This window comes from Candoia aspera, chromosome 1 (genome assembly GCF_035149785.1).
Source record: "Candoia aspera isolate rCanAsp1 chromosome 1, rCanAsp1.hap2, whole genome shotgun sequence".
Lineage (NCBI taxonomy): Eukaryota > Metazoa > Chordata > Lepidosauria > Squamata > Boidae > Candoia > Candoia aspera.
The window spans coordinates 339,545,838-339,569,539 of record NC_086153.1 but is presented as its reverse complement, the minus strand read 5'-3'; the positions used below and the strand labels follow the sequence as shown (position 1 = coordinate 339,569,539).

At 44.8% G+C, this 23,702-nt stretch overlaps 1 protein-coding gene across 2 annotated transcripts in view; it reads left to right on the top strand.

The window, feature by feature from the left end:
- The first annotated feature begins 4,763 nt into the window (after positions 1–4,763).
- KDM4B (lysine demethylase 4B) overlaps positions 4,764–23,702 on the top strand; it is a 170,716-nt gene continuing 151,777 nt past the window's right edge. Inside the window, exons 1-2 of one of the 2 annotated variants that reach the window (XM_063290917.1) lie at positions 4,764–4,905; positions 21,148–21,238. The gene's annotated coding sequence lies outside the window, so the exon portion shown is untranslated. The remainder of the gene's footprint in view (positions 4,906–21,147; positions 21,239–23,702) is intronic. The other variant, XM_063290916.1, reaches the window with a different exon arrangement.

The window sequence follows — 23,702 nt, the reverse complement described above, 5'->3', positions numbered from 1 at the left end:
AATGAAACATGACGGCGATGGGCTTACGATCTCATTTCCCCTTCGGTCATTAAGCGGAACATCACATGACCATGACTTAGAATTGATTTTATTTCTGCCTTCTCAATTAACTGCTTGTCACAAGCCAGTTGGGAAGCACACAAATGGTGATCGCAGGACACTGACAGTCGTAAATGTGCCTGAATTTATTTATTTTCATATTTCTTTAGCGCCCATCTTGCAATGACAACTCTGGGCAGTTTACAACAGTTAAAAATAAAGAATTAGCATATTGTTAGAATAAAGCAATATAAATACATACAAATATATAAGTACAAAAATATAAAATATACAGTAAAATTTAAAATTCAAGATGGCAAGTAAGAATGTTGTTATTGGTCCCCTAAATGTTGGTCATAAATGTGGCTGAATGGTGATTGTGTGACACTGGCATGTTGCGATGGCTGTAAATGTGAGGATTGGTTGCACAGTTTTTATTTTTTTTGCACTGTTGTAATTGATTAGTCGTTAAGCAAGGCAGTAAGCGGAGACTACCTGTATACAGGCTGAGCAAGCACATCTGGTTGATTTACTGACAAGGCAGACTGAGAGAACACAAGACTCCAGAACTGGGTTTCTTGACCAGGGTTCCGTGGCACCCTTGGGGTTCCCTGGGAGACCACGATTTATTTAAAATATTATTTCCAATTCTGGCAACTTCACATTAAAGAGGTAATTTATTCATTTTTTATTTTTAGTTTAAGAATGCTGTTAATGCTTTTATACAGGCCTACCCATGAAATGAATATAATCATTTTGTACCTTCTGGCCTCTGTTTGAGCCTGAATGTGCAGGGGTTCCCTGAGGCCTGAAAAACATTTCATGGGTTCCTCCAGGGTCAAAAGGTTGAGAAAGGCTGCTCTATACCACTGCTTGCTACATCTTCCATCCATCCTCATGCACTGCTGAAATTAGTTAAATGATTCCTGAGCTTTGAGACTATTTTTTTTAAAATAAAAAGAGCTCAGAAATTTGATAAAACAACCAGCTGTTTGAAAAGGTGTGCTGAGGAAAAGCTACCCTTAGGAGAAAATGTCTTCCAGTCCTCCCTAGACCTTATCTTCTGGCCAGCCAAGGGCTTCAGTGGAGGCTAGCCCATAATGGATGGGTCAGAGGGAAAGAAGGACCCAATAAAATAATGGACCCTCTTCTGATAGACACTATTAGTGTCCTGATGTTACCTAGGCAGGTAATAAAACATCGCAATCAAACAACCAAGCTCAGAGAGCACCAAGGACTCCACAGTTCGACCCTGAACTACATATATTCCCTTCTATTGGAGGTCTGCATCTACCAGATCCCACCAGGAGGACTGTCTACTTCTGGGCACCACATTTTTGGGACTCACCATCTGGAAGAGGTTGCCCTAATCAAAGAGCTGCCAAGGAGACAATCAAGCAGACAAGCAGTGCCCTGGTCAAGTGCCAAGGAGATATGTAATCAAGCAGCCAAGCCATCAGGCGGGCAGAGAACCACCCCCCCGATCAAGGAACCACCAAGGAGAAGACGACACCCCCACAAACACTTGCAGGGCAAGCTACTGTATATAAACGGAGCCAACCCCACACTCACCAGCACGGATGATGTTACCAACCGGGTAATGAAACGTCTGCAGGCCAACCACCCAGCTCAGAGAGCACCAAGGACTCCACCGTTCAACCCGGAGCAACAGAGATTCTCTTCTATTGGCATGTTTTGTTCCTCCACAAGGTGAAAAACATGAAATTCACACCACCAGATGATGAATGACGGCTTTAGCTCTTAACTGAAACACGGGCCAAACAGTTGAGTGTTGTACCCTGAGGTTTTCTGGGTTAAATCTGCAATTCATTTGACGTTAATGGTCAAATTCCAGATTGGGTTTATATTTACTGGAAACAAACGTGCTACGGGATTCCTGAAACAACTCCAACTGTCTTCAGATACTTGAGCAACGCCAGTAGAATTTTTAAATTTCTCTTTCAATTATAGATCTTTATGCTATTAATTATCCCCAGAAGCTTTCTATACAATGTGGCCTAGATGAGTGTTCTTCAAACTTGGCACCTTTAAGATGTGTGGACTTCAACTCCCAGAATTCCCAAGCCAGCATAACATCTTAAAAGTTGCCAAGCTTGGAAAACACTGGCCTAGATGGCTGAGTGAGAACCAGTTTGGTGCAGTGGTTAAAGGGACCAGGCTTGAACCTGGGAGGCCATGAGTTCTAATCCTTCCTAAGGCACAAAGCCAGTGGGGTAACTTTGGGCCAGCCCCCCCTTTCTCAGCCCTGGGACGAAGAAGATAAGGGCAAACCACTTCCAAAAATCTTTCCAAGAAAACTGCAGGGACTGCTCCAGGCAAGTAACATTGGAAGTAACATTGTGACTTCAAAATTTAATTGCCCTTTTTAGACTTTGTCCATCAATTTATCCAACTGCCTTTTAAAGTGAGGAAAAGGCTTGCTTTGTACTTTTAAAACCACATTTCTTTTCCCTTCCCCAGAGCACAGAACACCCTTAGAATCAATTCACAAAATGATAGGCAACATCCACACCTCCTTCACAGAAACCTATAATTAACTGTAAGTCTCCTTTAATTAACAAAATAGATTTTGGGGACCGGCAGGAGGAAAGGGGGCATCTGCTCTAAAGCTATGTGCCTTCATGTGTCTGCCTTTTAACTTTGGTTTTGTGTATACTTATTTAGAAGCAAAAAAAAAACAACCCGCATTTTTCTTGAGCATGAATTGTTTGGCCCAGTTTTGCAGACTTAATGGTCAGCGCTACGTCTCTTTAAACAAAAGATGATCTCTGATTAAACTTTAGGGGCTTGGGGGAACCAACTTTGGTAATGCTCTAGTCCCTTGAACAGAATCACCCCAGAGCCCATCACATCTGGCTTTGCCTTGCTAGAGAACAAGCCAAAGCAATGCTCTTCTGTTTGACTTTGAAAATCCTCCTAGGATTTCAGACCAGCCTGGTGTGGAGATTAAAGCCGTTGGACCAGGACTGGGCAGACTGATGGTTTGGTCCCTACTCAAGCCATGGAAGCTCCTCAGGTGACTTTGGGGCAGTCACTCTGCGCCGAGCCTACCTCACAGGGTTGGTGCAGTGAAATGAAAGGAAGAGATATAAGCCGCCTCAAGCTTCTGAAGGAAAGGCAAGGTGTCAATCAAACAAGGAACATACCTCTGTGGCTGTCCTGAAGCCATTCTGGACCTGTTTTGTTTCCTGGGCTTTTCAGTTCTGGGTGACTTTGAGCCAGCCCCTCTCTCTCAGCCCAACCCACCTCAACGGGTTGTTGTGGGGAAAATAGGAGGCAGGAGGATTAGGTATGTTCACTGCCTTGATTTGACCAAATACAACTGCCCAGAGTCATTGGGAGTCAGGTGGCATATACTTTTAATACACTATTATATAAAAAGGCAGGATAAAAATCCTATATATATATTCTACATACAGCCAGTTTGGTGTAGTGGTTAAGGAACCAGGCTAGAAATGGTGAAGCAGTGAGTTCTAGTCCCACTTTAGACAGAAAGCTGGGTGACCTTGGGCCAGTCACTTTCTCTCAGCCCTAGGAAGGAGGCAATGACAAACCACTTCTGAAAATCCTGGCCAAGAAAACTGCAGGGATTTTTCCAGGCAGTCTCCAAGAATCGGATGCTATTGAACTGATCAAAAAAAAAAATTGATATATTATTCCATCTCTCTCTCTCTCTCTCTATTTATATATTCAATTCAATTCAATTGATTTTCTTATGGTCACTGACCAGTACAATATACATATATATTTCTTGGCAAGGATTTTCAGAAGTGGTTTGCCATTGCCTCCTTCCTAGGGCTGAGAGAGAGTGACTGGCCCACGGTCACTCAGCGTTCTGCCTAAAGAGGGACTAGAACTCACTGCTTCACGCTTTCTAGCCTGGTGCCTTAACCACCACACTGAACTGGCTCTATATAGAACTTTATATAAAGTTAAAATATAAATATAGAATAATATATAGAATTTAGAGAGAGAGGGGGGCAAGACAAAAATCTAATGAAAAATGTATACTCTGTGTGTGTGTGGGGGGGCAGGATAAAAATCTAACTATAAAGAGAACGAGAATGACAACTCGGCTGTTCTTGCAAAGTACTCTGGACCACAGTCCCCCAGTGGGGGTAGAATTTGAACCCCCACCCTTTGGGTCACCTCCTTTCTGCAAGCGCCCACCGGGCTTTCCGGGCAACGTGCACCCAACCTCGCGGGGGGGGCGGGGACGTGCCAAGGCGGGGCGTGCGGGAGGGAAGCCGCCCGCCCCGCCCCGATTGGTGCGCGAGGCCCCGCAGCCCCTCCCCCTCCCCCCGCGGCTGCTGCTGTGCACGTCCTCACGTAGGCCGCCCGCGCCGCTTCGCCACCCCTTCCCCGCGGGGAGGCCACAGGGCGTGGCTGGGGCCAGCCTGGCCTCGCCCACCGTCTCTTCCTCGTCTCCCTCCAATCAGAGTGCGGCTGCCATCCAGCGCCTCCCGATCGGGCGGTGCCACTTCCTCCCTCAAACGTCCGCTCATTGGCCGAGCCGGAAGCGCAGCCCGGCCAATGCCGAGGGCCGGAGCGGAAGAAAAGAAAGACGACGCGAGTCCCCGGAGCTCTTTAACAAGCAGGGAGGCGGGCCCGGCGCGCGCGGGAGGCGACTGGTGGAGACGCCCGGCGGCCCTGCTGCGATTGGCCGGCCGCGCTGCCGCTCCGCGCTCGCCCGCAACCAATCGGGGGCCGCTGGCGGGGGCTGCTCGGCCGTTGGAGGCGGAGGAGAAGCAAACGGCTGTTTTCGGAGGCGCCCCTCCCCCGCTCCCCTCAGCGCCCGGTCGGGGAGGCGGCCGGAGCCGACGCGAGGAGACCAGCCGCCGACCGGTGAGGGTGGGCGGCGGCGTTGGCGGCGGCTGCGACGAGGGCTGGGCGGTTTTCCCCAGCGGAGGGGGCGGGGGAGCCCGCGGGCCGTCCGTCCGTCCATCCGTCCGTCGCCGCCCGGCCTGGGCCGCGGCTCCTGCGGGCTGCAGAGGCCCTTCCCCCCGCACGCTCGCGGCGGGCGGGGGCACCCTGCGGGTGTCACGTCGCCGCGTGACTGGGGCACCCGGAGCCCGCGACCCCCACAGAGGCTGTCGAGCTTCCGGCTGCCCCGCCGAGGCCCGGCGGAGGAGAGCGGGCCGCCCGCCCTCCCGCCCGCGACGGGCAGCGGCTCCTCCTGCACGCCAGCGCGGCCCGACGGCGATGGGGGGTCCCCCTCCTCCCGTGCGGCATCTCTGGCCGGGCAAGGCCGCGCGCTGCTTCGGCTGCGGCTCTGAGGAGGGGCGGCGGTGCAGAAGACGCGACCCCGGGTCCCCAGCTCGCTTCCCTGGCTCGGCTTGGGCCGGGAAGAGCCCGGAGCGGGCTCCGAGAGGCCATCTAGTCCGCCCCCCGCCCGTCGCGTTGCATCCCCGGCCGAAGGAGGTCCAGCCTCCGCTTGCCGAAGGTCCCTTCGCGGTTGAAATTTGTGCCGTTCCCTTGGAGTCTGCCTTCCTGCGTCTGAAATCTGTTATTCCGCCTCCTGTGCTTTGGGGGGGGGAGCAGGTCGGGCCTTCGAAGGGGGCGACTATATTGCCCATACGCGCTTAATGTAGTCTCTCTTGGACAGTGTGTGTCAACCGTGGCGGCTTGGAGATGTGTGGACTTCAACTCCCAGAATTCCCCAGCCAGCTGTGCTGGCTGGGGAATTCTGGGAGTTGAAGTCCACACATCTCCAAGCCGCCACGGTTGACACACACTGTTCTAGGGTATAGTTTCTGGACTCCTCCGTGGTTCTCACTGCCCTTCTTTGCACCTGTCCTGAAATGGATTCCTTGCTAGGATGGAGGTCTGGCCGACGCAGAATATAATTTTCGGATTTCAGAATTATCCTATCCCGGAAAGCTCCATTTTAATTTTAGTAGCCAAGTTGCGCGCTTTCACATATCGAGCTTGTTAGGGATCAGCGTTCTACACTATTTTCACACATGCTGTTACTTCAGTTATTCCGTCTCCGGGACTTCAGCGTTTGATTTTTTTTTTTTCCTTTAAACAAACAAAAAAAGGTTTTTAACTTTCAGCCCACTTCTCTGTTTTACCAGATCGTTTTGAATGTTCTCTCTGGTTTCTAGAGTGTTAGCTGTCCTAACTTAGTGTCATTTGATAATTCTTCCTTCCAATTCCTCTTCTGTAGCATTAATAAAATGTTGCCAGGCGTGCAGTCCAGGGCTCATTTAAGTTGGTGTGGTTTTCAAGTGGTGGATCCACCTAATAAACATGCTGTGCAAACCATCCACCCAGCTTGTTAATGAGAATTTCGTGGGTGCTTTATCAGGTGCTTGGCTGAAGTCAAGGTATCGCATATCTGCAACTTTCCCACAATTGGCTGAGGAAGTTAATAGATTAAAGGAATGTAATGAGATTAGCCAGAGTTTGTTAATAAATCTAGGCTAGTATTGATATGTCACTGCATTGTTTTCATAGTGTTTACGCTTTATGATTTGCTCTGAATCCCCAAGGGATTCGTGTCAGAGTGGCTGATCTGTTGGTCTCTAGGTCCTTTTCTTTTTTCCTCTGTTTGGGTTCATTTCTGCAGAGTGTTATGTGATCTTTGTATTTCAACATTGCTGTAATGGTATTGTGTTGTATTCTGTTGAGCTGCATCTTTGATTATCCCACGGGTGCATAGTGTTGGTCATGCTGGCTGGAAGTTTTAATGGGGTTGATATCAGGCAGGCTGATTTATTGTCCTCCCTTTCTCCAGTAATGGGGTGTATTATGAAGGGAAAGAGATGACCATAGGAAGGAGAATGGAATAAATTCTTCTGAAGAAGGTTGACCTGGTAAAAGTTTTGTTTGTACAGCACTGAATTGAATCAAGTACATTTTAGCCTAACAAACTGTGCAAACCAAGCTGGTGGTTGACGCTTTAATATGGTTTATTGTTCAATATTTATTGCAAACCCAGAAAATTAAATCAGCATCACCTGATGGAACCCGGAAAGTCGGCATCTTCTGCTCTCTGGAACAGCTCCCTTCCAGAGATTTGAACAGCTGCTACCCTGATGTTTCAGCAGGCCTTCCAGACCTGGCTCTTCCCCCAGACCTGGGGCCAGGAAGCATGGCAGGCCCCTTTTGGGGAGTACGTGATGGTGGGGGTTATGATTTTGTTGCTCTCTGTGGACATCTCTCATCCTTCTCTGTTGGCTGTAATGTTTTCTACTTTTTAATATTGTACGCTGCCCTGAGTTGTTATGGAGTCAAGCAGTCTTAGAAATTTGATAAATAGAATAGGATTGAATAAATAATGTCAAGCATGGGTAACTATGTTGTGGACATAGAACCATAGTCTACCTTTCCAAATCAAAATTTTGTCTGACCAAAAGAAGGAATCTGAGTTTCCTGGGAAGGGATGATAAGTTTGGTCCAGTGGTTCAGGCAGCAGGCCAGAAGCCAGGGGGCGGTGAGTTCCAGTCCCGCCTGAGGCAGGAGAGCCGGCTGGGTGACCCTGGGCCAGCCCCTCCCTCTCAGCCCAGCCCACCTCGCAGGGTTGCTGTTGTTGTGGGGAAAAGAGGAGGCGGAAGGAGTGTTAGGAATGTTCCCCGCCTTGAGTTACTTATAAAAATAATAAAGGCGGGATAGAAATCAGTCAAACAAACAAACTTAAGGATGAATTATATAATAGCGAGACGTGATTGCACTTGGCCACTGTGAGAGAGACTGCTGGACTAGATGGGCCAGGGACCTGATCCAGCAAGGCACTTCTCATGTTCTCACGATGCCTTGCAAGGGGCCCTTGCGCGTAATGGCTACTTCCCTACAGCCATAACAATGGATACATTCGGTATAATAAGGATGCGTTTATTATCTTAATGCTGCTTATGCATTCCCTGATATTTGTTCAGATAAAATGTGAAAATATGGAACATTCTAACTAGCATATAGAGAGGCAGTTGGGTGTAGTGGTTAACAGCACCAGACTAGAAACTGAGAGGATGTGAGTTGTACCAGGGGTCCTCCTTTAACTACCACTTGTTCAGTGACCGTTTGAACTTAACAGCAGTGCTGAACAAGTGATAGTTATGACCAGTCCTCATATTTACGTCAGTCGCAACATCCCCGTGGTCACCTGATCGTGATCTGGGCGCTTGACACCAAGTTGGTCCCTCTCTCTCAGACCTAGGAAACAGACAGTGACAAACCACTTCCAAAAGTGGTGTCCAGAAAACTGGACTCCTCCCGGCAGTATCCAGGCATTGAAACTGACCTGAAGCCCTGCCCCCCTCAACGGTGTATAGAGAGAGTTACTGGTTTTTCATAGAACTTTGCATACGCTATATAAATAGTCGCTGTGACACCTTGTTTGGCAAATCAGTATTGTTTCCCCAGCCCAGATGAGCTTGCAGGATATTCCTGCCTTTCTCTTGGAGCTGAAGACAATATCATCCCTGTTGTAAAGAAATGGTCCAGGACTCTGGCGATGATTTGTGCCCTATTTCCAACACGGGGAGGAAGGCCTGGGCTTCTGACATTCCTCTAAAGATATCCCTTCATTTATTTTGGGGCGAATGCAAGTGGTTGGGTATGGTTAGGACAGATGTAGCATTTCTTCACATTTTTGAAGCAGTTGGGAATTTTTTCTTCCATTTTGGGAAGTGGGACAGAAATTCTAGGAAAAATTAAAACATGCCCAATTTGGTAGCTTTATTGGCCCTATTTGCACAACACATTTAACTACAGCAGTCAGTTACTGACCTAATCATATCTCCTCACTAGCTGTGTCCAGAGACACGATTTTACATTCTGTGGACTCCCTACTTCCTCTAGTCTTGCCTGGTATCCCATGAGCCTTTGTCCTAGGAAAGTAGGGGGAAGGCTTTATTTCATCAATGGCCCCTTCTTCAGTGGGCAGATAGGAAGCGGCTCACATAGCTTGAGCCCTGTGGGCAACTTCTGTCTTTGAGAGGTATGTACTGTTAAAAAAAGGCTTGGGGAAAAAATCAGGCGGTTTTCCCCCAATTTTTCTGGCCCCAACATGTTTTTTTATCTCTGTTAACAATAGAGAACAATAGATTCTTCAGAATGCTGAGCGGGAATTTATCAATTGGAGCATGTTAGGCGCAAGTGGTGTATTGGTGTATTTATAGTGTATAAAGGATGTTTGTGTGTATATGCTGTATGTGTGTGTGTTACTCTATGCATGTTATCAGGAAGGGAAGATACATGGACTTTTAGTCAGAAATAACTGCTTACGACTGGTGGATGGAGGATGTTTTGTGATACTTCCTGTACGGAAGGTGTAGTTTTTAATGTCCATGTTACAGAAAGGATTGAGATATTTTGTTGTGGGCATGCAGTCTAAACGTCTTGCATATAGAGGAAATACTGTATTTGAGTAGCAAAACAGACTTTGGTAAGGAAGGTTACACACAGATGTCATAGCACCCAGACCTTTGAAAGAAGTGCTGTGCTGGCTGTGGATATTTTAAATTTTCTTCTGCTGGGCACTAGCTTTCTTACCCTGAACTGGAGATTGGTGGTTCTTTGGATGGTAGAGAAAGGAAATCTCTGACAGAAGTGCAGCCTCCCTTAGTGCACCTGTGACTTGGGCAATTTGTGGGCTGCTTTACAGAAGGCCATTTTTCTTCCTCGTTTTTGTGTAGAAGGGGCATTGTACGGGAAGGATGGAGAAATACTTGTCCTTCCTATTACGTCGTATGCATAGAACAGGATTTTAAGGAATCCCTTTAAATCAAATGGAGGAAAAGCATTTTGACTGAAGTGATGTTCAACTTCCAAGATATGTAGCGAAATAGATTCACCGTTAATTAAGTCTTACTTAATCTTAGCTTCTGTTCATAACATTAAATGAATTGTAGATATCATGCTACTGCGGTCTCAGTCTTTTAGGCTGGAGACATTTGTTTGGGCTTGTAAAAATAATGTCGTTCACGTCATTACATGATGGCTCACTGAGGCCATCCATTCAGAAAACTTCTGTAGAAGTTGGGACAGCCACAGAATATCCAGTTCGTAGAAAGTGAGACTCTTGGAGCTGAATGAGAAGTAACTTGTGCAAGAACGGGGCAGAGGTGGAAGTCTCAGAAGACAAAGCCACACAGTTTTTCTACTTCTACAAGAATAGCCATTTTAAAATCCTGTTTACTCAGCAATGTCACCTGTCCATAAATATATGGCATAGGTGAATTTAAGTCCCTGATCTACATCTTTCAAGCCACAGTGTTCAACTGAAGCAGAAACCCATTTCACAGAAAGGCTCTCTGATGGTGATAGCGTACAGAAAAAGAAATACCCAAGAGTCCAAACAGAAAGCAGAAGTGGGTTCTGAGTCTCAAAACATGCTGAGTAAGTTGACTTTGCTCCGTAATGCCTTTCACTTATGCCTGATGGGCTCAGTGTTCTCCAGTTTTGCCCATTCTAAGTGAGTTGACCGGGCATCCCTCTAGGGTCTGAGTCATTGTGGGAAGCCGCAGTCCTAATTCACCTGAAGGGAGCCAGGCTATAGAAGTCTGATCTATTGCAAAAAAAAAGGTCTTTGCAATACGGTGCTGTAAATGAATGTGGTTTTCTCAGTCTGGCAGTTGTTATTGCCCTGGATGGCTGCTAAGGCACCAGGTACACTGATTAATTAGACGAGTTCCCTGTGCAGTTCCTCTTACGGGTTGAGGTTTTTTAAAAATCAAATGGGTCATCTGGACTCTTAGGCTGGGAGTTGTCCTGTGAGTAGCGCCACTCCCTCTCCTAATTTTGAAGAGCGACTGATCTTTAAGGCTCAAAGGGGCAGAGGGGTCGGGCTGGATGCAAGGGGAGCCAAATGCTGTGCCTGCGTAGATGCTTCTCTCTGACCAGCATTTCAACGTGTGTGCTTGAGAGGTTTTACTGGTACTTCTTTTGAGTCAGTGTGGTTTGTCTGTAATCCCTGTAGCTTGCTTTTGTTGGACCAACATGGTGGTCACACTGTCAGATGTAGTGTAGTGTAATGTGATGTTTATAAAGTTTACAGCGAGGAAGTAAAATGCATGTTTGAAGAGTCATCATTGGTCAAGATCTTCATATAAATGAGTGTTTTCTGAAGGAGATTTTATTTCAGCCAGATTTCTAGCCCTGCATATTCAAAAGTAGAGTAAGCTTGGAAGATATGAATGTAGGCGTTGTGACATATGGTGGTCTTTATGCAGTGTCATTCCAATTAAAATATTTCTGATCTGTAGAAAATTGTAAAAAAGAAAAAGAATCTCTAAAGCACTCCTTTGGAAGAAGAACAAAACTCTGGAACCACTTTGCAGTTCTACATTATATGTAAATTAGTGCAGTACTGTATGTTATTTCCAGCATCATATTTGCATAGCCTTTTAGATGGAGGATCAACCTTTTTAAAATTGTTCTTGGTTATTCAGTAGTATGTTATTTTTTAAAAAAACTATATTTTTATATTAAATTAACACTGTTTTTGGTAACATAAAATCAGAAAAGAAACTAAAATTCTAAATTAAGTATTGTACATAGTTCAAGATTAGAACAGTTCGTTGTAACAACAGGAAGGAAGAATTTAAATCTGCACAGTGACTTTAGTGACAAAAACTGTTTTACAGCAACTTGCCTAGGCTTAAAAGTTTTCTTTCATCTTTCTTTGGGGAGAAAATTGTACGAACCAGGTCATGTAATAAAAAAGCCTTTCCTCAAGACCCATCCCGTCTCGCTTTTGAAAATAATGGGGCTCCAATGATGAGTGCAGTTATGATTACTTCGCAAGAAGGCAGTTCTTTCCTTGCACAAGTAGCTAGGCAACTGCCTGTTTACAGCCCTCCTTTAGTATTGTCTCATATACTTTGGCTCAAGAGATAATTATGCCAAATTTCCTTCCTCTGATGGGTTCATATTTATGCAGTGTAGTTTATATTATTTCCTTACAGAAATTTATTCCTTTTATCCTATTGCCTTGTCTACACTGAATGCTATCTCATATACTTTTAGGAAACAGAATATGTGGGATAATACCACTTAGTGCCTTTCAGATTTGATGGGCTACAACTCCTGTCATTTTATAATTCGATGGGTGTTGCTAGCTGGGGATGATGGGAACTGTATCTGCAAAGCTGATCTCTGGAAAGATCTATATATCTTACATCATATATATAACTATTGCTTTGCCATTGCACAAATTAAAAATATTTAATTCCAGCAGCATCCCTGTTAGTGATCTGATTAATTATTAATGTGCAGGCTAGCTGCACTGGCTTTCCATCATGGGAGACTGTGCTGGGACCTTTATTATATGTTTCAATAATTATGTGACCTTAACATCTAATTAGAATTTGTGATAGAAGTTTCTGAGCTTTGTTACATACAGTTCCCCAAATGTTTGTTATTAACTATAGTCAGCCTTAAAAGTCTTTACTTTTTTCTTGATTTGAGAAATCTTGCCATTGCTGGACGTTCCTTCTGTCTATATTTCTGTGTTTTTATTGTTCAGTAAAAAGTAGCAGCAGATGTGCAATTAATAATGTTTTTCTGGCAGATTGCTCAGCTGTGATGCTGTAAACCGGATGATAGCATTTAGTAGGTCATAATTAGACTCAGAGTTTACACCTCATTAAGACTGATAAGCGCACATAGAATGCTTCCATTTCAGCCCAGTTTTTAACACTGTGAACGTGTGAACCAGGACACTGTGGGATCAGATTCACACATCGTGCTGAGTAGTAGTGTGGTTTGTTTGGTTTTGGCTTACAGATATTGAATAAAAATTATTAAAATTTAACGTGTCCCCGCCTCTCCCTAAAACCCCTGGAACAGTCTAGGCTTTTATGGGGTCTGTGGCCTGTTGCTTAGTGCCGCTTGCAGATGTTTGTATTTCAACTCCCAGAATGCTCAGCAGTGGCCCTGCTGTCTGGGGAATTCTGCAAGTTGTAGTCCATACATCTGGAAGTCGCTCAGGTCAGAAAATGCTGAAGAGGTCAGATGGCTGGCTTGCAGCCTGTGTGATTTTATAAAAGATAGCTTGCTTCATAGAACGTGCTATGCCGAGGCCATATAAAAATACAGTATGATTTAGTGGTGTGCAGACCCAGCTGTAGCTTTCCTTCATTCTTCTCCCCCCACACAACATAAAAATACTGTAACATTTGCTGAAGTAGTAATCAGTAAAGCAGTTTGGTCTACGAACTGTAGCTGCCTCAGCTACGTCCAGTCCTATTCTTGTAAGCTCCCTTGGCTAATCCTGAGAAGGCTAGGTGGAGCTGAACCTGACTGATGCCTGGATAGGAGACCATCAGAAGTCCCAAGCCTGTGGGCTGCAATATCAGAGAGTAGGGGTGGTGGAGGCCAGTCTGACTGGACAGAGGTTTTACCTTTTTTTTATCCTGGTTTGGTCTATAACTTTTAACTCATTTAAAAGAGAAGCAATTATATTAATAACGAAATGGATCAGCATTCGGTTCATTGACGTTAGGAAGAAAAAAAAAATACACTAAGCCTATAAAAATTACCAGTTGAACTGCCTGAGCTGTTTGGGCTTTGGGATTGCTGTTTTGCACCATGAAACCCAAATGTTCAGTTTTTTGGACCAGTAAAACATTGCCAGATAGTGTAGGTAACTTAATTTGAGCCATGTAAATTAAATTTTATCATCTTTAAGCTTATAGTTATTTTGATTAGGATAGCAGTTCTGTTAGCATGCAGTACAACATTAATTTTTTAGAACTCCTTAATGATTATCGCATTTTTAGCAGTTTCTTACATTTTTTACAAGCTTTGTTTTTTTTTGACTAGATAATAAGACATCTCGAGTATATAGGAATGTCCTTCAATATACGTAGTTAGATATTATAAATAGCGATCTTCACTGTTGCTTTATATTTTTGCTTCTGTTTGGTGGTCCCTATACTTATATCAGGTGGCTAATAGGAAAAGATTTACTATGCTCTTAGGCTTGCCCTAGCTGCTTCAGAGTCAGGGGTCAAAATGTGTTTTTTTTTAAAAAGGAAGCACAAATTTCCATTATTTCCAGTGTAGAACAACTTCATATAATCTGAATATAATGATTGATGGGCTAATTTGTTTTTCTGGCAATCACTTTGGGAAACAAAAGTATTAAATGAAATAAACTGCTACTCAGGTTCTCCATGGGGTGTAGAATTATTTGCTCTAAGAGTCTGATGGATCCTGATGGATTCCAGGGGATGTGTGAAAATATTCCCAGTGCTGTGATATGTGGGTCTGTGGATTGTCTGGTAAGCTGCTGGCAGTAGAAGGCAATGATGGCTCTTGTGATCGCTCCTTAGTGGCCTCTCTTGTGTGCCAATCCTGGTTAGTTCCTTCACTTACTGAGGAACTCTGGGAGATGAATTTCCAGAAGTGATGCCTGGAGCATCAATGGAGAAAAGTGAATCTGATCAAGCAATGGGGATGAGCCCAAGCATGGGCATACATATTGGTGATGAGTGAGGCACAGCTTGATTGATTGATTTGATTTCTCTGTTTCCCTTCTCTCAGAGGGCTGCTGGTCAGTGACCATTTTAAGGGCTGCCCTGTTGTGGAGGAACAAACAGGAAGTTCTGTCTGGACTCTGGAAGTTCTTTTGGCCTCTGGACTTTGATGAATTAGATAGCATGATTCAGGATCAGGGATGCATGATTGGCTGGATCCAGGCAGTTGTCAACACCTCTTTGCAGGAGTGGGTGATGTCTTGGCCTTATTAAATGCTGTGGTATGTGCCTTCCTTAGATCAAGCCATTTTTCACAACAAGTAGCTGATCTTTTAAGCTTTCTTTTTGGGAGAAAGTTGTTGAGAAAAGTGGTGAGGAGTGCTCTTGAAGAAGTAGATTTATTTGGATCCTTTTCAGTAGGATTCACGCCTGGGCGTGGAATTGAAACAACATTAGCAGATGACCTTTGCAGGATCTGGATGGAGTGAGTGCAACCCTTCTGGTCCTGTTTGACCTCTAACTGGCGTTAGGTAGCATTTTACAGTTCATCTGTAACGTCTGGGATTAGCGACACTGTTTTGCAGGGGTAGGCAGTTCCCCTTGGTTATAGTGAGTAGAGGTTGGCATGTGGCAGCTCAGTTGTGGGGTACTGCATGGTTTAGTTCTCTCCCCCCCCCCCACCAATTTAATATCTACATGAAAGCGTTGCGAGTGGTCATCTGGTGTGTGGTATCGGTAACTTGATAACCATACATTGCTACCATGGGCTGACTTGTGATACTATGGAGGTCTTGCTCCAGTATCTGGAGGCTATGAGGATCAGAGTTGGATAAGACAGGCTAAACTTAGACTCAGACACGATTGCTTGTTCATTGAGATTATTGTTTGTTCCAGAATTGTCTCTGAGGAAAGAGGCACAGCTCTGAAGGAGCAGGTTTGTGGCTTGGGGGGGAGGGGCAGTCTTCTGGATTCAAGGCTCCTGCCGGATGGGCAAGTGGAACTGGGGTTGAGCCAACTGCAGTCCCACCTGGAGTGTGAGGTTATTGCAGTAGTAACTCATGCTCTTACTACTGAATTACTGCAGTGGGGCCGCCCTTGAAGACCACTCAGAACCTGCAATTGGTACAAAATGTTTGCTGACAGGTGTTGCCCACCAGGAACACGGCACCTGTGCTGTGGGCCCCGCACCAGCCATTAGCAGGTTTCTGTGTACAATTTGAAGTTCTGATTTTGGCCTAAAAAGCCCCTAATGGCTTATAGGACTGACCTCTCCAACCCAGAATCAACCTGTCCGGTAAAAGTGGTCCTGGGAAAAACGGTTGGTTGTACCACTTCCATGACAAGAGTTGATTTTTGGGTTCAGTTAAAATGCTGCGTTTGACCTCTGAAGCTCTTTGTGGCTTGGCCCCTGAGCGCCTGTTCCTGTCTGAAAGGGTCCAGCTGATGAAGTTCTGTGGCGAGAGGCCCTTCAGTCTTGCACCTGCATTGCATGGCAGCCCTGGCGATTTGGAATAGTGTCCCAGGAGACATTGGACTAGTCTCCTCCCTTACGGCTCTCAGAAGGTTATCGAAAACTGAACTGTTTCAAAGAGCATTTAATGTACCTGGTTTATGATCTCGATATTTAATTTTCATGTTGGATCTACCATGGATGTTTCAATCCTTAATCGTTTAATGGTATGTTTACATACCATGTAATCACTGAGCGTCTGTGGATCGTGGAGGGATATAAGTGGAATGAACAAATAAGAGGTGCCGAGGCTAGGAGATAATTTGCCCTTTACTGCCCTGGTCCTGTGGAACAGTTCCACCTCCTCTCAGAAATTGCGGTGGGCTGGGCTGAGAGAAAGTGACTGGCCCAAGGTCACCCAGCCGGCTTTCATGCCTACTTGTCAATTGTCAGCTTTTTGTAGAACACTGCACAACTTTTTAAAGAAATCCTGGCAGATTTTCTGGTACACAGTTGTAATAACAGGATTGATTGGGGAGGGGGGAATGAAAGGAGGGAGTGCTTGGTATGCTACCTTAAGCTTGTGAAGGAAAGGTGGGATATAAATCTAACCTACAAACAAATAAATAAAGTTGGAGAAATAAGTTAACTTAGTATTTGACAACAAATGAATTGGAGATTATCCTTTCTTATTCAAATCATGGACATAAGTATTTACTATTCTGAGGGTATGAATTATTCCAGTATAATGTATAGTTTACAGTGTTAAAGGTGGTGGGGAAGCAATAATTTCTAGACACAATGACTAGATAAATAAAAGGTAAGTTGTCTCTTATACTGACATTCTCAAAGGTTTATGGAATATCTGGCTGAGGTTAAATAATAGGTAGTTAGTTCCCAATATTTGACCAGTGGTAGAATTACATGACACTAAGTAGGTGTACATTTTAAATAATTTAATTATCTTGGCAAATAAATTTGTGCTTCTTGACATAGTTAAAGGTTACTTTACAATAACTTCATTGATGAAGGCATTCAGGATATTTTTCGTTGCTACTTTATATGATTATACTCTCAATCAGTTCAGTTTTTGGCATTTGACTTCTGTTAAGCTTTGAATCTGTGTCTGTATGTCACACCCACGGTAGGAGGGTGATCAGCGATCCGTGTAAGGGGTGGTTCCTCTCTTTCCTTCAGGGCTGGTGTTGAAGTGAGGGGGAGGTCAAGCCTTAGGCCCCTGCTTTGTGGTGCTTCAGGGCCGAGCCCTCTTCCCATTCCTGTTTAATATCTACCTGAAGCTGCTGGGTGAGGTCATCTGTTGGCATGGGGTGAGGTTTCATCAACATGCTGATGATCCTCAGTTGTACATCTCTGCCTTTGATCGAGCAAGTGATGCCTCCAAGTTTCTCTCTCAGTGTGTAGAGCCTTTGTGGGTCTGGCATACACTCAACCTTAGTAAGACAAAGTGGCCGTGGAGTTGAGGAACCCCTGGAGCATTTTTGGTTCCAGATGGGTGGTGCTTCCAGATAGAACTGGTGTGCAATTTGAGATCTTCCTAGACACTCAGCTCCTGTGTGAGGAACAAATGGCAGCTATGGCCAAGGAAGCCTTTGCACAGATTTATCTTGTGTGCCAATTGCACCTGTCTGGAGTGGGAAAGTACTCACAGTCACTCACACCTTATTCAGCTCCCATTTGGATTATTGAAATATGCTTCTACATTGAAGACAACACAGAAGCTGCAACTGGTCAGTTACTTTGTGAGTCACACCGTAACCCCTGTTACACTGCTATTCTGTGAGCTGCACTGGCTTCCTATAGGCTTTCGGGTGCAATTCAAGGTGCTGGTTATCACCTATAAAGCTCTTCATGGATCCTGTTATTTGCCTGTCTCATGAATTCTGCCTGCCCAACCGGCTCCAGCCGAGTGTCATGCTTCAGGCCCTTCTATCAAGCAGTGCCATCTGATGGGACCCAGGAAGCATGCCTTCCTGTTGCAGTGCCTATCCTGTAGAACAGCTTATGCCTGAAATCCAGATGTCTCTAATGTTGGCCTCTTGAAAACTATTGAGGCATTGGGGCAGGGCACTGAGTGAGTTTCTCTGAAAGAAGTTTTGTGGAGACGAATGTTAGCTCTCAGTTCTTACATGTTCTGTTTTGAGGCAGATGTTTTTTATCTTTGTTTTTAAATTTATTGTAAGCCACCAGAATTGTTTGAAATGGGTGGCCATATACATTGAAGAAATTAATAAATAATGATCGGGACACTCCACTTCAAGACCATCCTCAGTCACAGAAACTCTCAGGGTAAGTTTAGGTTACACATTGCCTTGAACTCTTGATTGAAAGGTAGGTTATGACGTTGATTGGGACCAGGATTTCCATCACTAAGCGATGTGGTCATAAAGCACGATGACATCACTGACCGCATTGCTTAGTGACGGTAATCCCGGCAGTCCTGTTGTCATTGTTAAGCGAAGTTTGTGGGTTGGTAAGTGAGGACTTCCTGCAGCTTCCAACAAAGTTAGTGGGGAAGCCATCAGCAAGTTGCAAGTCCCAGGTAGCTCACAAGCAGGCTGGCAGGAGATGGTGCGGGAGGGTGTGCTGGTGGCCAGTGCAAGTATGTGCAAGTGGTTGGCGAGGTGTGGCATGAGTGTGTCGGGGCCAGGGGTGGCTAATGAGTGTGTTGGGGTCAGGGGAGACTTACCAGAGTAACTTGTGACCTTCCCTGCCGGCTTCTCCATTCACTTTGTTGGGAAGCTGGCAGGGAAGGCCACAAATGGTGATCACGTGACCGCGGGGTGCGGCAACCATCGTAAGTGTGAGCTGGTTGCTAAGCACTCACATCACAATCACATGACCACAGGGGTGCTGGGCTGGCTGGAACTTCAAGGACTGGTCATAAGTACCACTTGTTCAGCGCCATCGTAACTTTGAACTGTCGCTGAACGAGTGGTCGTTAAACGAGGACTACCTGTACTCTCTTGAAATCTATTCCTCTTCAATCTCTCCACTCTGTAAGGAGGGGGAAAGGGTCAGGCAAAGAAAAGAGTGCCTACGGAAATCTCTGTTTTCTTCCCTCCCCCTGCAGAGCAGAGAGATTGGAGAGGAAGGGATTTCAAGGGAGTAGGCTGTTTGTGTAGCACACCCACAGCTCCCAGCCCTGGGCTGCCAGTGCGATTGCATTGCACGATTTTACTTCTGTGTTCTCCATTAACTCTGCTTATTGCAAGCCAGTTGAGAAGCATGCGAATGATGATCACGTGACCACAGGACACTGCACCAGTTGTAAATGTGTGCCAGTTGTCAAGCGCCCAGACGGCAAACACACGAGATTGTGGGATGCTCTGATGGTCATAAATGTGAAGATTGGTTGCAAAGCTGTTTTTTTACACTGTTGTAACTTCAAATGGTTGCTAAACAAGGCAGTTGTTAAGCGAGGACTTCCTGTATTCATGTTTGCTATCTTTTCAACCAGTAATACTTTCTGCACAGTGTTTTCCAGGAATGAGCAATCTTTTGTTAGGCAAGGACTATACTTAATGGTTTTGGGTATAGTGGGACTACAGTCAGAGGGGCAATTATACAAAATATTAAGTTCAGGGTTCTTTGTTTTTTGTTTGTCTGCTTTCACCTGGCCCAACTAGATAGCAGCTCTTAGCCAAGTTTGAAAAGGTAAGTAGGATAGGATCTGATTGGTTCATGAATGGGAGATGACCAGGAAATGTCAGGCCTATTCTTTTTATTTCACATGAGACATTTCTAATCGGTGTTTTTATTTCTAGTATTTCAAGACAAAAGCCCTTGCTTTTTTACATTTTATAAATAAATTAGCCAAAAAAACTGCATACTCAATTAGGCACGTTATTCAAATCTCACAATTCTTAACAAACTAAGTGTTAATACTTGAATCTAGCAAAGCCATACTAAGGAATGAAAAAAAAAACACATACTGGAAGAAGACAGTAGCAAAACACTTCTGTATTGTTGCCAAGAAAACTACTGAGCGTTAGATGCCCACAACATGTTTTGAATTTGAAACTTAAAGCTTGAAATGCCTTGTTTCGAGTTAGAAGTTGTTTCGAGTCCATGGGCTATTTTGAACACAACTGGTCGTTACCACTGCGGAACTTTCAAATTGGCAACAGCTGTTTTAATTTTGAAAACAGGTGTTTTCAGTCAAACGGGCTGATTTTGATCATGGAACATTTCCAGGGTCATTGGAAGAAGGTGCTTCAAACTGGGAAGGAGATCTTTTGAATCAAAGGCTTCAAATTTGAAACATTTTATACACCTCTGATGGATGTATCCATGACATAATCACTTAAAATTCTGATGTTCATTGCTTTGTTTAGAAACCAGAAAGTGCTGCTGTCTTCATGAGAGGCGCACACAAGGAACATTAGCTGCTCCTGTCTTTTGCCCTGGGCTTCGGCGTTTTCTGCCTTCCTCCCTGCTGCTCGGTCTTCTTATCTTTCTCTTCGAAGGACTGTGACAGATGCAACCCTGAAAACCACGGGGGCGCAGCGAGTGGTGGGGACGAACCCTTTGCAGCAATTTGCTGCCTTGTTTTTCTCAGTCGTCGGTACGTTTGAGCGTTTGCCTCTACGGAACATCGGCGTGGTTTCGATGCGACGGTCTTACGTACGTTCACTTGGGTTAAGGTCCATTGGCCGGAGCGGTTCTTTTTGTTTTATATGAGGCATTTCTAATCGGTGTTTTTATTTCTGGTATTCCAGGACAAAAGCCCTTGCTTTTTTTACATTTTATAAATAAATTAGCCAAAAAAACTGTGCATACTCAATTAGGCATGTTATTCAAATCTCACAATTCTTAACAAACTAAGTGTTTATACTTGAATCTAGCAAAGCCATACAGGGCTCTATATACGTGTACGCACAGGTATCTTTTCCACTGTTCCTTTCTCGAACTGGCACAACTAGAAAAAATGTGTACTTACAGATTACATGGGTCTGTGCTCACTCCCTGCAGCATGCTTTTTTCCTAAAACTTAGGTAGAAATTGCAGCAGCTGCCTCCTCCAAAGGAACAGTTGAGAGCAGTTTTTCCGGTGCTTTTTTAATTATTAGCTTTGGGCTCTGAAGTGCTCATGCAAGAATGGTGGGTTCTTTTCTGGAAGTAAAAAGAAAATGAAAGCATCAGCAGACTCTTCTGCAGAAGAAGGCAACCACCGCTGTTTTTCTTTAACTTTTAGATGAGATGTGCAGCACTGTGTGATCACCTGATAATTCCCTGAAGAGGAAGAATTTGCGGCAAGTGGAGGGAATTTCCTGTTGTCAAAGGAAGTAAGTCAACCGCTCCTACCATAATCCACTTGATTTCCTTTCCCTACAAGCCAATAGCCTTTGAGAGATGCGACATGATAAGGCATTCACTTTTCAGTTTTGAACAGTGTAGAAGAGTGATACGCACCCATTTAGTTTTGCTGTTAGTAGGTTTACTTCCTCATTCGTTTCCATAAAGCAGGGATGTGCCTCACCATCCCTTTTGTGGCCCAGAGTGGTTGGGGCCAAAAATTGAGGACCTCTTTGGATTTGGGGGGATTTAAGAGGCACCAGAAGTCTTGCAAATGCTGATGGCATCAATTCACCGGGGAGATTTTGTGACGGCTCGCTTACGGTGGTTAACATCATCCTCTCTTGTTCCTGTGCTTTTTAATAGTTTTTTTTATTTAGTGTTTTATAAGTATTTATTGGTTTTCTTTTTAACTGAGTGTTGTACGCTGCCCAGAGTCACTTTTTTGTGAGGTGGGCGGCTATACAAATGTGACAAGTAAATAAATAAAATCCTGAAACTCCTTCTCAAGACAATCCCTAGCTCCACATGCTTAAGTTGCAATCCATAGCATGCAGTTCACGTGTGGTCCTCAAAATGCATGTCTCTGCTGCAAAGCAAACTAGACAGCTTAGTAAATGAAATGTATATTTCTATAACTAGTGCCAGCTCAAGGGTATATGGCACCCCTTGGTCACATTGATTGATTGATTTCTCACATTTCTGCACTGCCCATCTTGTAAGCAATTCTGGGCGGTTTACAATTCAGTTAAAATAACGAGATTAAAAACATAAAAACAAATACATCACAGACATATATTTATTTCTGATCGATGGCGCCAGCTCCTGCCACTGTGAACAGAGGCATTTTAGAATTATTCGGAAGGGCAGCATTTGTGCCCACTAAGCTTTGGTGCCCTTTAGGCCTTAGCCTAAAGCCAGCCTTGCCTATACATTAAAGGACAGATGAAATCTCATAGGATAACCGACACCCCCCACCCCAGTAACTGAGAAATGTTTCTTTCAAGTACTTCAGGCAGTTGAAGGAACTCACTGATGCTCATATGAAAAGAAGAAGGTTAAATGGTCGGCTTCTTCCCGAGGCCAGGTGTTCTTCGCAAAAAATGCAAAGAAACCATAAGCAGCCCAAAGACAGACTTATACACTTATAAACCAAAAAACCAATCCAACAGGGTGAAATAGAGAGACGTGAGTGAAATGTGGACGCTGGGCGGTGGCAGAGAGAAACCCAGCTGCCTCTGAGCTGCCCATATATAGCTGCTTCCACCAGGGTAGCACTGGGATGACCATAGCCGTCTCCCTCCTTTCTGTGGGCACAAAGAGCTCGTGGGAAGTGCCACGGTTACGGCCGCAGGGTATATCCATGCCTATTGTGTTGGGAGAAGTGCCCTTCTTATAGTTGCACCAGGATATTTTCTTGAATATGTTAATGTATGCAGGGCAACAAATAATGCAAGAGCAGCTGAACTAAAATAGCACACTTTTTGCCTGGTAATGATACCCTGACTACTTTGCAGTCACTCCTACATCTGGGACAAAGGCAAAATATTCCTGTCTCCAGAAGTCAGATCTTGCACAGGGCCTACAGTCGAGTAAGAAGGCTTGCCTAGAATTCCTGCAAGACTTCTGTGGTCAGTGTTGTCTTGACTGAACCCCTTCCTGTTGGTAAAGCTGCATTCCAGCCCCTTCCAAGGTCCTGTTGATAGATTTCTGGATGGAAAACTCACCTAGCTTTGATACCATTCCTGTTGAAATGAAGTATTTCCTGGGATAGAGAATCGATAAGATTCCAGGCTGGAAATTTCCTTTGTTAGGCATCAGATAAAATCATCCTGAAGTCGGGCACCAACTGACAGGTTGGGAGCCCAGTGCGCGGTCTCACGCTCATTAGGTCTCAGTTAGCACACCTAATAAAGCACTAACATGCTGCAGCACAGAACTTTTAACCTTACACTCCTTCCCTTTGTTCCACAGCTGGTGGGCCATATGTTGTTCCATAAACAAGAAGTGTTTTTAAAGGAGGCCTTGAGATCGTTTATCTAGGTACAGAATCACATCCAGTCACCCAAAACAGGATACTTGAAATGCTCCCTTAAATGTTCAGGCTGACCAGCTTAATCATTAGAATGCATTCAGAAAATATTCCTTGTATCTGGGAACCCTCAAGACGCATTAACTTCCTTAACTAGTGATCCTTTCTAAAAAAGGAAATGTCAGGGACCACCCTTGCCTTCCCTGAGTGGGACGCAAATGGATCTTTGTTGTTTGTCTGTTGTCCATGGGACCAGGGTATTTGAGGATCTGCCTTGCCCCCATTGTTTCTACCTGTCCCATTAGGTCGGGCAGGAGGGCCGTGGCCCGTGTCCTGTCATCTGTTGGGACCCAGGAAGTGTGCCTTTTCTATAGCTGCGCCTGTCCTCTGGAACACAGTAGCCCCTGAGGTTCAGCTGGCCC